A 13,660-nucleotide genomic window follows, 5' to 3' on the forward strand; every position below is an offset into this window, starting at 1 on the left:
TTTATTTATACTTTTTGATCATATATTATATGTCTTGGGTATTTTGTTTTATTGTTTTACTTTTTTATTTGCTATCTATTATCAATATAGTGTCTATTGACTTGCCTTTGATTTCTCTGATTCTTTTCTCTGTCCAGTCTGCTAATAAGCTCATCAACTGCATCTTCCCCTCTGACATCACATAATTCCATCATGATAGTTCCATTTCATTTTCCTTTTTACTGTTTCCACTTATGTGGAAAGTCTTTATCTGCTTATACTTGTCATCCACGTCTTCCTCTAGATCTTTCATCATAAATTCTTTAGAATCCCTGAGTGATAATTCTAACATCTGACTCATTGCCATATTTGTTTCTATGACCTCTTTCCTCTTTTAAATGTAGTCCTCTCTTCTCACTTGTGTATATTGTGTGTGTGTGTGTGTTTTATTTTACACTGAACATTGTGATGAGATAAAGCATGTCCACCTCCTGAGAGGGACATGCCCCATGAATTTGATGGTTTGAGACTGAGTTAATCTAATGGGTAGCTGAGCTGTCCCTGGACTCTGTTGTGAAGTTAGAATTTTAAGTTAGACTCAGTTCACCACTGAATTTTACACATTGTGGAGGTGGGGTTGGGACTTTGCCTTCAGAAGGCTTGGGGTCTGAGCACCAGTCAGACTCTTTAGATCTCTCTGTGCATCACAAGGCCAGCTACGAGCTTTCCAAACCATGGCAATGCTGTTTCTGCTTTGCAGCCTGCCTGCCAGCATTTTGAGTTTCTGGCGCATTCTCTTTGCTCTCTAGACCCATTCGTAGCTTTATGCACCTAGGGCATCTCTTTCTGCCTTAGGGTATGGCCCTCTCAGCCTTTGTACTTGGTGAATATCCAGGGATTTTGTAGGGATTCATCTCAGTCCTCCTGTTCTTCTCCCAGCTTTCAGCATTTACTATGTTGCTAAATATATTCTTGCCTTCTTAATTTCCTACCATAAATTTCCCTTTTTATTTTTATTAATTACATATAAATAAATAAATATTCTATATTAGTATTATATTTACATTTATGACATCTTCCTATATTGATATCTTAAATGCAATTTGGGGGGAAAAAAGGAGGCATAAAAAACAAAGAAGCATGCTTGCTTTGGCAGCATATATACTAAAATTGGAACAATACAGAGAATATTTGCACAGCTCGTGCACAAGGATGACACACAAGTTTGTGAAGTGTTCCATATTTTTAACTGACCCACAGATACAGAAGACAAACTTATGGTTACCAAAAGGGAAAGTGGGGGAGGGATAAATTCGAGGTCTGAGATTAACATACTGCTGCTGCTGCTAAGTCGCTTCAGTCGTGTCCGACTCTGTGCGACCCCATAGACGGCATCCCAGTCAAATAGAAAACCAGCAAGTACCTACTGTATAGCATCAGAGCTATATAATTGAACTGTATTTGATATTTTGTAGTAATCTATAAGGGAAAATAATCTGAAAAAGATTTATATATATATTTATATATACACACACACATATATACATTTGACTCTCTTTGCTCTGCTCCTGAAACTAACACAATATTGTAAATCAACTATACTTCAATAAGAAAAACAAAAGAAAAGAAGAAGCAAATAAATATTGGAGGAAAAATCCCCCAATTCTATAAACCTTACCTAAATAGATAATTTCTCATACTTAAGTTTGGAAATGAAATTATATAGCTCTGGTTCAAGGTGAATTATCAGTGAGGGTCCACTAGAGAAACAGAACCAGTCAGAGATAGATGGATAGATGACAGAGATGGATTTCAAGGGATTAGCTCACACGATTATGCAGTTGTGGTGAGACTGAAATCCATAAGACAAGCCACCAGGACAGGGTGGATGCTCTGGGGCAGAGTCTGATCCTGTAGTCCACAGGCAGGATTTCATTTTCAGGGAACACTCTTTTCAGCTGTAAGTTCTTTCATCTGTCTAGATGGTGCTTACCTAGATTAACTGGGGTAATCTCTTTTACTTAAAGTCAGTTGATTGTGGGTGTTCATCACATCTACAAAATGACCTTCACAGCAACAGCTGCAGTGGTGTTTGAGTGTCTGAGTGCTACACCTAGCTGTAGGTTGACACATAAAACTGACTGTCACAGTAGGTAAGGCCATGTCCTGAGGCTGAAGCTGAAGCTCCAGTACTTCGGTCACCTGGTGTAAAGAGCTGACTCATAGAAAAGACCCTGATGCTGGGCAAGATTGAGGGCAGAAGAAGGAGGGGGCAACAGAGGATGAGATGGATGGAAGGCATCACCGACTCAATGGACATGAGTTTCAGCAAACTCCAGGTGATAGTGAAGGACAGAGAAGCCTGCCGTGCCGCAGTCCATGGGGTCACCAAGGGTTGGGCATATTCTACAAGGCAGTACAGTATGTAGTAAGGAGTAAATATTAAGGAAGAAAATAGATGCAAGTGAGAAAATGAAAGGGTTCCTAACTGTTAATCATCCCACAGAAGTGCAGGCTGGGTGTCCTCGACAGTGCCCGGGTCTGTCATTCAAGCAACCTTTCCGTGTATCACAATGTTCCTTTCTTATAAGTCTGAGAGGAACCCTACTAAACAGGGGACTAAATATTCAGTCTGGGTTCAGATGTCAGCTGCTTCTGGGATTTTCTGAGAGACCCAGCTGCCCAGCACCTGGAGACTCCCAGGCCCACGGGAAGCCCCTTCTGTCAGGGCAAGAAGCCTCCCTCAAATGCAGCCCTTATGCTCGCAGAAGGGGGGCTGCTTCCAGCTGGTCCACTGCCCAGGTTGCCCTGAGTGAACTGGGGCCCCTCTCAGATCATTCTGCTCATTGCACCCCAACAGTCTTCAGGGGAAACATCAAAATTTTCACAGAAGACATTTTGTTTCGGCAAGATATGGTTATTTGGTCACAGTCCTTTTTCCCCACTACCTTTCTGTATTTACAAAAGTTTTTACAATGCAAATGTATTAATTTTATAATAAAAAATCAATACAATAGCATTTTTCATTTTTAAATTTTATTTATTATTGGTGTCTAATTGCTTTACAATGTTGTGTTAGTGTCTGCTGTACAACAAAGTGAATCAGCTAAACGTGTACATATATTCAGGTTTCCCAGGCAGTGCTAGTGGTAAATAACCTACCTGCCAATGCAGGGGACATGGATTTGATCCCTGGATAGGGACAATCCCCTGGAGGAGGGCATAGTAACCCACTCCAGTATTCTTTCCTGGAGAATCCCATGGACAGAGGAGCCTGGTGGGCTACAGTCCACGAGGTCACAAAGAGCTGGGCCTGACTGAAGTGACTTAGCATGCACATACATACATCTCCCCCCTCTTGAACCTGCCTCCCACCTCCTACCCCTCCATCCCACCCCTGTAGGTCATCACAGAGCCTGGAGCTGAGCTCTCTGTGCTATACAGCAGCTTCCCACTAGCTCTGTGTTTTACAAATGGTAGTGTAATATATGTCAATGCTTCTCTCTCAGTTTGTCCCACCCTCTCCTTCCCTTCCTGCAGAAATTAGTTTATATTCTGTAAGGAAGAAACTAGGATTGCTAACACTGTTTTCCTTTTCCATGTCTTCACCTATAATTACCATAAGCATCTTTCTAATACAGCCTGGAGGATCTGTGTGGTAGAGTGGTCTATGAGGACAAAAAAGGATTCCCTAAAACCTGGGATAAGCCCCCATTTTTAGGAAATGGGAGAGTTTGTACATTCAGAATGTTGGGAATGGTGAATCTAAATTCATTGGCTTTTCTTCAAGTAGACCAGCCAATCTTTAAAAAGAAAATGTGAGTCATATCCTAAAACACTTTGTGCCTTAATAAAATTAGCTCAGTAACTTTGCTAATATGGTCTCTCTGCTCATATTACTTTATGAGAAAGTGTCTGATTGGAATAAAATTTAGATAAAACATTCTGGCACATAAAGAATAATTGGAAAGGGAAAGAAGCAGGTGGTACACATACATTCTATATCCATTGCTGAATGCTTTAGTCAAAAATAGTTTATACATGAGAAGTGGAAGAGATGACCAAACAGAAAAAAATATTAGGCAGCACTACCAGGAATATGGAAACAGAGCAGGACCTCGTGGGGCATTCAGGACAGAAGCCTCACTCCCTGCCATGTCCTCTGCTTGCCTTTTATCCGGAGAAAGACTTTATCCAAAGGATAAGGTTAATCAGAGATATAAGGAGATGCAGAAACAAAGGAAAAGCGAACAGTACAGAATAATAATAGTTTAGTCATTAAGCCAGGTCAAGGACCTTTAGTTGCTCCTCAAGGGCTACAGATAATTTCCTGAGCCATGGCCTCTGAGCTGTCTTATAGATACTGAAACCCCCACCAGGTAGAAAAAGTTAACTGCATGATGGCCAGACGGTGGCCATGATACAAACTGCCACAATTCCAAGAAATGGCCTCAAAGAAATGGGAACAAACCTACCCTGGAACTAACTGTACTGAAATCAATCAAGGTGACGCTGGTCAGACCACTGATGACCAATTTCAAGATGACTGTCAGAGATGACTGTGCTGTTTCTGCATGTAGCCCGCCTCTCTCTGCCTATACCCCCTGAAAGACCCCTTGAAAAGCTCTTGCCCACTGATGGCAGAGGGAAAGTGGACTTTGCACATGAGTCTACCTTCTCTCCCAGTGGCCAGCCTCCAGAGTAAAGCTACTTTTCCTTTCTACCAACACTTGCCTCTCAAGTATCAGCTTTTTGAGCCATAAGCTAGCCAGACCAGAGTTCAGGAACAATATTAGATCAAGAGGTGTAGTCTTGAAGAGAAAAAAATTCTCTTAGAAAGTAACCAAAAATATCCCAAAGGCTGAATTTTAATATTTTTCATACCAGTGTTTCTGATCATTTTCAAGTCAGTTCAACAAGTAATATTCGTACCTGACCCTGTTGTGTCCAGGAATAGTGATACAGTAGTAAACAGAACATACTAATGCTTGCCCTTGTAGAGCTAATGTTCCAGTGAGAAGAGAGATGATGGACATAAAAAGTCAGTTACAAAGTATGCTAAAGTGATAATTAAGATAGGGCTGGGGAGTTGTGGAGTGTGATGTAAAGTGAGAGTTATTGTAAGAGACAAAAATATCCTACTTGATCCATTCCTTAAAGTGGGTCCTGTTTGGTGTAGCCTAGTTCATGACGGGTAACTGGTGAAACTGGCTCCGGTTTCTTGAGACTTAGTCTGAGTGCTCCGGTTCAGTGTTAAGAGCAACTGAGGAGAGAATTCTGTGGACTTGTCACTCCATAGCAGACTCTGTTTTTCTTGGAATTTGATGGGAGTAGGAAGAGTAGAAACAAGAGTCCTAGTTATGTCTTAAAAATGAACATGTGGCTGTTAAGAAGTGAGCTGCCGTGTGCAAAGTCAGTGTAGTCAATGGGTGCTGAAATATCAGGATCCTCGCATGAGTGACCCCAAAGCCAGGGCCAATTTACCCCTAGTATAACAGGCATAGTGTCTAGGGCCACAATCACTTTAAAAGCCCGTGAAGATGTTTTAATGTCTTTTCAAATCAGAAGAAAAAAATGAAAACAATCCAGTCCAGATTTCATTTGTCTTTATATTTCTAGTCATAAAACATAATTTTAAGCAATTTTTATGGAGGAAAGACCTATGAATGTCTTAATGTGGCCCTTCCCATAGCGCTGTGCCCTTCAGAGTAACAGCCCTCCCTCTGTTTTATTCGTATTGAGAGAATTTCTCATCACGGAAGGAAAGATGCTTATTCATTTGGAATGGGGACATCAATCCACACCTGAGCCCATCCTCCTTCTGTGCCATAGAGAGATGCTCAGCAAAGAACTTCAGAAGTGAATATCTTTCAGTATTATCTTGTAAATATAGGGTCCGAGCTTTGCAAAGCTTCTAGAGAAATAACAACATCTAGGGAGGAACGTGAGTTTTCTATTGTAATTGCAATTTAAAAAAATTAACAATATTAAATTACAAACAGCATTTCATTTAAACAAAATGTATGTTCAGAATTTCCCAGACACATTACTTATGCAAAATTAATTTTAATATGAATCGGAAAAAGTATTGTGAGTTCAATCTTCATGATGGAGAGTATGTTTTCAGAGGTTGTTTTGGGGAGGAAACTTCTGTTCCATTAAGAATTTGTTCCATTGAAAATGTCTGTAAGCTTTTCAGAAGGGTGGGTAGAAATGTAGCATTTAGATAAACTGACTGTCATTTTGGATCAGTGTTTTTAAATATTCTTCATAGTGTGATTTTATATTAGAGAGGAATGCATTTAAAAGGACAGAGAGAGATGTCTATAGAGATGCAAGGAGAGCATCACTGTGCTCATTTCCCCGCTAGGTAACACTGTGATATTATCGTTGTGCAGTTGCTAAGCTGCCCCTGACTCTTTTTGACTCCATGGACTGCAGCATGCAAGGCTTCCCTGTCCTTCACTATCTTCTGGAGTTTGCTCAAATTCATGTCCATTGAGTCTGTGTTGCCATTTAACCATCTCATCCTCTGTGCTTTCTCTTCTCCTTTTGCTTTCAAAATCTTTCCCAGCAACAGGGACTTTTCCAATGAGTTGGCTCTTCACATCAGGTGGCCAAAGTGTTGGAGCTTCAGCTTCAGCAACAGTCCAGAGCTGTGATGCATATCACTTAAATGAATGAGTAAACAAGTAAATTAACAAATACATGAAGGGGTGGCTGAGTTAATAAATGAGTGAATACTCCCATGAAAGACGTAATGAGTAAATAAATGGATGAAAGCTTGAGTGAGTGACAGAATTCTTGATGAATGAATGGATAAACAAATGAGTAGATGTCTGTGTTAGTGGTGATGTGATTTTCTTTTCTCTTTAGCTGACTTTTTTTCCAGAGAAATGTGGCATCAACCTCACTGAATGTTTCAAACAGTGATTTTGTTTTAAAAGCATTCTGTACCGTGTGATGCATAGGCCTTGGACTAAAGAGAGAACAGCAAATAATTTGGAACTCGGTTGAAGACAAATTTGCTAAATCCAGTCCATGGTAAATTCAAATCACTCTAGAGCAGTGAAGAATGTGTTGGACGGGGGGCAGTTTGGTGGAAAGCCAATCTGTGATGAACTCAGGCCTGAGAACCAGCACTTACCTAGAGAGCCTTCTGCTGTTCAAGTGTAGCTGAGGCTCACAGGCCCAGCCATTGCTGTCTTTTAATGCAGAGCAGCTTACGTGGGATTCCCTTGATTACGTTATTAAGATTCCATCCTGTTACTTCTCATCTCTCCCCTTCTCTGTGTGATGAAGTGTGAAACGTATGCTGGGCTGTGGCACCCTGCCACCTTCTCAGGAAACGTTCCCAGACAGGACTGGCTCTTCCTGAGCCGCCGTTTCCCAGAGTCGACGGTGCCAAATGCAACCGCGCTGTCTCCTGGAGCACATGCTTACGGCAGGCTAATTGGAAAACCCTGAACCATGAAATTTAGGACAATAGTAACATATGTGGAAGTGAGAAAGGGATGAAAGCTAAATGATCCATTTAGCAGAGGGGAAATAGAACTCGGTTTCAGTTGGGACTTCAGTGTCTACATTTTCAGCTTGAGAACGCACATTTTAGTTTTATCTGTGTGCCTCTTTTCATGAAGCTCCTGTTGGCTGGTGTGTCAACTTTACATGATGGTGCTAGTGTTAAAGAATCCACCTGCCAATGCAGGAGACACAAGAGACTTGGGTTCCATCCCTGGTTTTGGAGGATCCCCTGGAGGAGGGCATGGTGACCCATTCCAATATTCTCGCTTGGAGAATCCCCCTGGACAGAGGAGCCTGGTATGCTGCAGACCACAGGGTCCCAAAGAGTCAGGTTCGACTTAGTGACAGAAAAACAATAAAGCTTACACATCTACATGAAAGGATGTAGGTGTGTGTGTCGGGGGGACAAGCATGTTTGGCACTGGCAGGAGATGGAATGTTTTCCATCTCTTAACATTGAATCTTGCCTTTTAATGTAATGGTAACAAAAAATGTAAAGTGGAGCCAGGAGCCTGTCCATGATGCAGAAATCAGGCTGCTGATTTTATACATCTTGAAGACATCTTCAGAAGACTGATGGCAAACATATGGTTGTGGATAATTCAGAAGTCATTCACAAGGTAGGGACAGCGATCGAGCTTTGTGGAAATAATTCCCAATTCAAATCTGATATATTATTTATCCTGCTGTTACTTATCCTGTCCCATAAGTCATATGGGACTTATCTCTATGGCAACAGTGCCCTAAGACTTCTCCATAACACACCAACGTCTCAGCGTTGTTTTTTTAGGGATTGATGTCCATCGAATGGCTGAAAACCTGCGTGATCTGGAGCCAGATCCAAGGCCCAGGACCCTGCTCTGACCACTGAAAGTGTTTATCATGTACCTACAGACCACTTCTTTTTCTCTTCAGAAGGGTAGAACCTTCTCTTTGTTCTGTTCTCCAGTTTCAGTGCCTTCTCATCTAATGGCCCAAGACGCTAGGAAATGCTCAGGTGATACATGGCTCATCCAGACACAGATACCCAGCATCCCTGGGCACTAGAACATCTCTGGCTGGGAGGAGAAGCTGTGCCTTGGTTGGCAGAGAAGAGTACAGTCCTTGGACACAGTACCCGTGTCTGTACTTGTAGTTTTGGCAATATTATTACCTTCAAGTATTATTGAAAAGGCGCCACCTTGGAGTAATGTGCTCAGGGAAAGTAACATCTTCCCAGTGCTCTGTACCCCTGTCTCTCTCCCCTCCAGCTTCCAGATACCCACTCAGGAAGCACAGAAAGGAATCAGGTCAATATGGTACACCATGTAGGCACACTGATATCTTTGTTGTTGCTGTTCAGTCACTAAGTCGTGTCCAATTCTTTGCAACCCCATGGCCTGAAGTACATCAGGCTTCCCTGTCCTTCATTATCTCCTTGAATTTGCTCAAACTCATGTTCATTGAGTTGGTGATGCTATCCAACCACCTCATCCTCTGCCGCCCCCTTCTTCTCCTGCCCACAATCTTTCCCAGCATCAGGATGTTTTCCAATGAGTCAGTTCTTCCCATCTGTTGGCCGAAGTATTGGAGCTTCAGCTTCAGCATCAGTCCTTCCAATGAATATTCCTTTAGGATTGACTGGTTTGATCTCCTTGCAATCCAAGGGACTCTCAAGATTCTTCTCCAGCACCACAGGTCAAAAGCATCAATTCTTCAGCACTCAGACTTCTTTATGGTCCAACTCTCACATCCATACATGACTACTGGAAAAACCATAGCTTTGACTAGATGGACTTTTGTTGGCAAAGTCATGGCTCTGCTTTTTAATACATCTCTGATTTCCTTAAGGTCAAGTAAATTCTCATGCTAATTCTGTAGTGGAATAAGCTTGTATCTATTATGGATACAGTGTTGTTTCATACATTTTAATGTCAGGCACAAAACCTCAAGAAGTGTGGGGCCCATGGCAGCACTGTTGGCTCTCCCCTTGTCCAGTTCCTGGCATATTTCAGAGCTGCAAGTCTCCTATGGTGCCTCAGCCTTTTATGTTTCTCTCTCTCTCTCTCCCTCCTGCCAAAGCCAGGCATCTTCTTTTCCCTCTGTATTAGGACATCTTCTTCTTCAGCCCTCCATCCTCCTGCTTTTCAGCTTCCACCTGCCTCAGGTCTGCTGAGAGACTTCGGAAGTCATTCATCCATGAGTCTGCTATTCACAGGCCGTCCAGAGCACAGCCCTCCCCTCAGGCCAGGCTCAGGCCCAACCAGATGTGGCCAAGGAGGTGAGTCACGTAGGACAAAGCGTGGTCCTTCATAAGGAAGACCTGGAGTGGGGAGGTGCGTTTCTGAGCTTCTCATACACAGAGAGGCTATGGGCAGTTTCCCCTTTTCCCTCTTGTGGGACCATTTCTCTCTCTGGGTCCTAGGAAGGCTTTAATATCACCCCTCCTTTCACTGCCAACAGAAAGGCTCTGGGTCCTACCCTCAAAGAAGTCCCGAGGGCCAAGTGCACACAGCCAGACATGCACTGACTGTTGATGCATGCCCATCAAGCTCCTGATGGGCAGGCTCCCTCCAAGTCATCTACTCAGCAGTCCCTGTAATTAGGACAGGCTTACAGAAGGGAGGAAAGTGGTTCAAAGTGCCCTGTTCTGTAGGAGGTGGAGCTGGGTGTGGTGTGGGGAGGTACCCGGTGCCATCCCCAAGGACCCCAAAAACAGGACAAAGCAAAGCCTGAAATGCTGATAGAAAAGCGTCAGGAGGAAGAGGGTAGTGGGAGATGCACTGGATAAATAAAACAGCTTTGCTCTTCAGTCTAGCTTATTTCCATGTGAAATCGGAACTGTTTCCTCAAACTTACTTACTCAGCATCCTTGAAGAACATAGGTGAGACAAATTTACCATCATTTACATTTCTGTTCCTCTTGGGGAAAGTCATGCTTTATATATATATATATATATATTTTTTTTTTTTCCTGCAGATGGTCTGTTTTTACCCTAAAGTCCTTTGTTTCTAATGTGTGCTTCTCTCTAACAGGGTTTCAGCAGGGGGAAAATGCCAAAAATATTTTATGGTGATTTCTTTTTCCATGTTTGGGAAGTCTGTCCAAATGCATATATTATGGTCATCGTTAAACTTTAAAAAGCAGGGCAGAGAGGAGGTGTCATGTTGAGGGATGGGAAGGCTGAGGCTTAGGGAGTTCTGGTCCTCCTCATGCAGTGACCCAGCCTTAAAACCACAGCTTCAGCTCCTCCTCCTACCTCCCAACTTCTCCATTAAGAAACTTTTTTTGCTTTGGTTTTCCTGCTTTTGTACCTCTGCTTCTAAACATGCCACTGAAAACTGCGAGTTACTATATCAGTTATAGGTATCCATCCACTAAGAAATTTTATGCTGTGGATGTTATATACTCTTTTTCAAAATCAAGGTAATGTCATTGATCTTGTAGAAGTTTGCCAGTTTTTAGATCGGTCTTTCATTGCTTCTCTATCATGTGTTAAGATCGCGTGGTCTCCAGTGACTTACCGTCCTAGTCACCCAGGGACAGAAAAGTAATCGGGATGCATCCCTTTCAGTGTGAAAACCTGGACAGTCCTGGGCAAACCCAGGTGGTTCATCACCCTCTAAGTGGTCCTGGTTTGCAAGAATACCCTGGCAGTGTTGCCCTTTGGAGATGCAATAGCTCTCCCTGACAGTGGGTTCTTCTGCTCTGTGAGAGCTTTGCATGGGGAGAAGTCAGCCAGCCTCACTGTCCGTCAGCCCCCGCCTCCATCAACCAGACTTTGGACATCTTTCTCATAGCATCTCTCCTGTCTGTTGATTTTCTGCATGTAGTCCGCAGACATCCCACTGCTGTCACTTACACGGTCATCTTTCTAGGGCAGTGTGCTATAAAGAATGAGGTTCTGAGTTTATCTCAATGAGGGGTCACTTCCCTTCACCCTTTTCAGGCTGTGGAGGTGACCTCAGCAGTACTGAGTATAAGACAGAGGCTTCAGCTTCACACACTCAGACACACAGTATAGTGTTGTGTTTCAGATCTATGTAATTTTGTGTAATTATGTTCAATTGCTCACTCAATCTCTGATGACTTTCTAATGAGCTGTTATTTTCAGAGGTGGTGGAAAAATCAGTTCAGGAAGAGATGATGATGTGAGGGAAATAAATAGGGAAGTAACTGGTAAGGCAGGATGAGAGGTAAACACCGCACTCAGCTTCCTCTGAGCAAGTGCTGTGTCAGGGGAGGGGGCAGTACACGATGGTGAGAGGACCTGGAGAAGAAAAAGATGGTGCAAAGAAGTAGAACATACCCCTCATAAAGAGAGGCCAGCATGTGGGGAATTTCAGTCAAATAGACAGATGGCTAGGTTGAAGAAGTCAAAAAAGCCTTTTTTTAGTTATACTTTAGAGCAGTTTTAGGTTCACTAAAAGCTGAGACAAAGGTACAGAGAGTTCCCATATGTTCTCTGCTCTTATATTTACACAGTTGCTCACCCCTCCCGCCATCAACGGGCCTTCCCTGGTGGCTCAAATGGTAAAGAATCTGCCCGCAATGTGGGAGACCCAGGTTTGATCCCTGGGTTGGGAAGATTCCTTGGAGAAGGGAATGGTGATCCACCTCAGTATTCTTGCCTGGAAAATTCCATGGACAGAGGAGTCTGGCGTGCTACAGCCCATGGGATCGCAAAGAGTCGGACACTACTGAGCAACTTTCACTCACTCACTCACTCACTCACACTCCTGCCATCAAGATCCCACCAGAGTGATGCATTCACTATAATCAATGAACCTACATCAGCCCATCACCATCCAGAGCACATAGTTTACACTGGGGTTCACTCTTGGTGTTGTTCATTCTATGGATCTGAAAGATTGTACAATAACATGTTTATACCATTATAGTACCATAAGAATAGTTTCAGTGCCCTAAAATTCTATAATTTCCCCCATTTCAGCCCTCTCTTCCTTCACCCCTCAAAGCTGACAAACATCAGACTTTTTGCTGTCTCCATAATTTGGCCTTTTCCAGAGTGTCATATAGTTGAAATCATACGGTATAGAGTCTCTTAAGATTGGTTTCTTTTACTTAATAATAACATGCATTTAAGTTCCTTCTATGTCTTTTCATGACTTGATACTTTCCTTTTCATCACTAAATAATATCCCATTGCTTGGATGTACCATAGTTCATTTATCCCTTCCCCAAAGGATATCTTGATTGCTTTCAAGTTTGGCACTTATGATTGAAGTCACTTTAAAATACTGAAAAATACTTAAACAGTTTAGAAAGTGAAATATTTTAGACATTGTTTAAAATTTTGAAACATACATAAAGCACCCCCCTCTGCACCCAATCTAGGCTCCCTTAGTACTTTTGCTACCAGTTCCGTTATTTCTTGAAGCAATTTTAGTAACTACCTGTATGTGCATTCTCATCTTCAAAAATGGAAACAACTACTTTGTCCATTTGCTTTTGTCATTATTATGTTTTGTGAAAGTCGTTGTGAGATCTGGGATTGAACCAAGTTTTGAAAAAGAGAAAAGAAAACCATCTCCCTGTGAAAAACCTGTGCAAATCCCACATTTTATTAAGTTGTAAACCATTTGAAGAAAAGTCAGAGGAAATAGATGAAATGACGTGTTATTTCACCAAACAAAAGTAGAAGGGTAACCATATAAATTGTCTACAATGGGAGTTCTGAAAGCAGTGATCTGTCACTGTGTAAACAGAGTTAGCTGAAAGACTCAAACAAAAAGAACATGGCTTATGTTCTTCCTAAGAACTTTCTACCCATGAGAAAATGATGGAATGGCATGTATTCAACATACGCATGTGAACACATACTTTGAAGGTTATACTTTCTAGGGATTTTCGTACCCTGAAAAGAACTGTTACATGTGGGATACATTGCCCCCAGGGGCTGCTGGGTGCTTACATATTTAGTCTGAACCACTGGCTTGCCATCATTGGCTAGTGATAATCACCTTTAGATCAGGTCATTAGATGCATGGGGAAATGAGAGGCACACCACCTAGGCTTTAGCCCAGTCCCTTGTTAACTCAATGGTAGGCAGTGGTGGTTCAGAGGTTAAGGCATCTGCCTGCAATGTGGGAGACATGGGTTCGATCCCTGGGTCAGGAAGATCCTCTGGAGAAGGAAATGTCAACCAACTCCAGT

At 42.4% G+C, this 13,660-nt stretch overlaps 1 protein-coding gene and 1 non-coding gene across 2 annotated transcripts in view; both read left to right on the plus strand.

The window, feature by feature from the left end:
* The window catches only part of DSCAM (DS cell adhesion molecule), a 695,428-nt gene that overhangs the window by 154,747 nt on the left and 527,021 nt on the right, over positions 1 to 13,660 (plus strand). The gene's annotated exons all lie outside the window — the stretch shown is intronic.
* LOC120859452 lies at positions 1,120 to 1,226 on the plus strand. The gene has a single exon (XR_005720087.1). It is a non-coding gene; the product is annotated as a U6 spliceosomal RNA (small nuclear RNA).

The sequence above is a fragment of the Oryx dammah genome, unplaced genomic scaffold (assembly GCF_014754425.2).
Source record: "Oryx dammah isolate SB20612 unplaced genomic scaffold, SCBI_Odam_1.1 HiC_scaffold_2, whole genome shotgun sequence".
Classification (NCBI taxonomy): Eukaryota; Metazoa; Chordata; class Mammalia; order Artiodactyla; family Bovidae; genus Oryx; species Oryx dammah.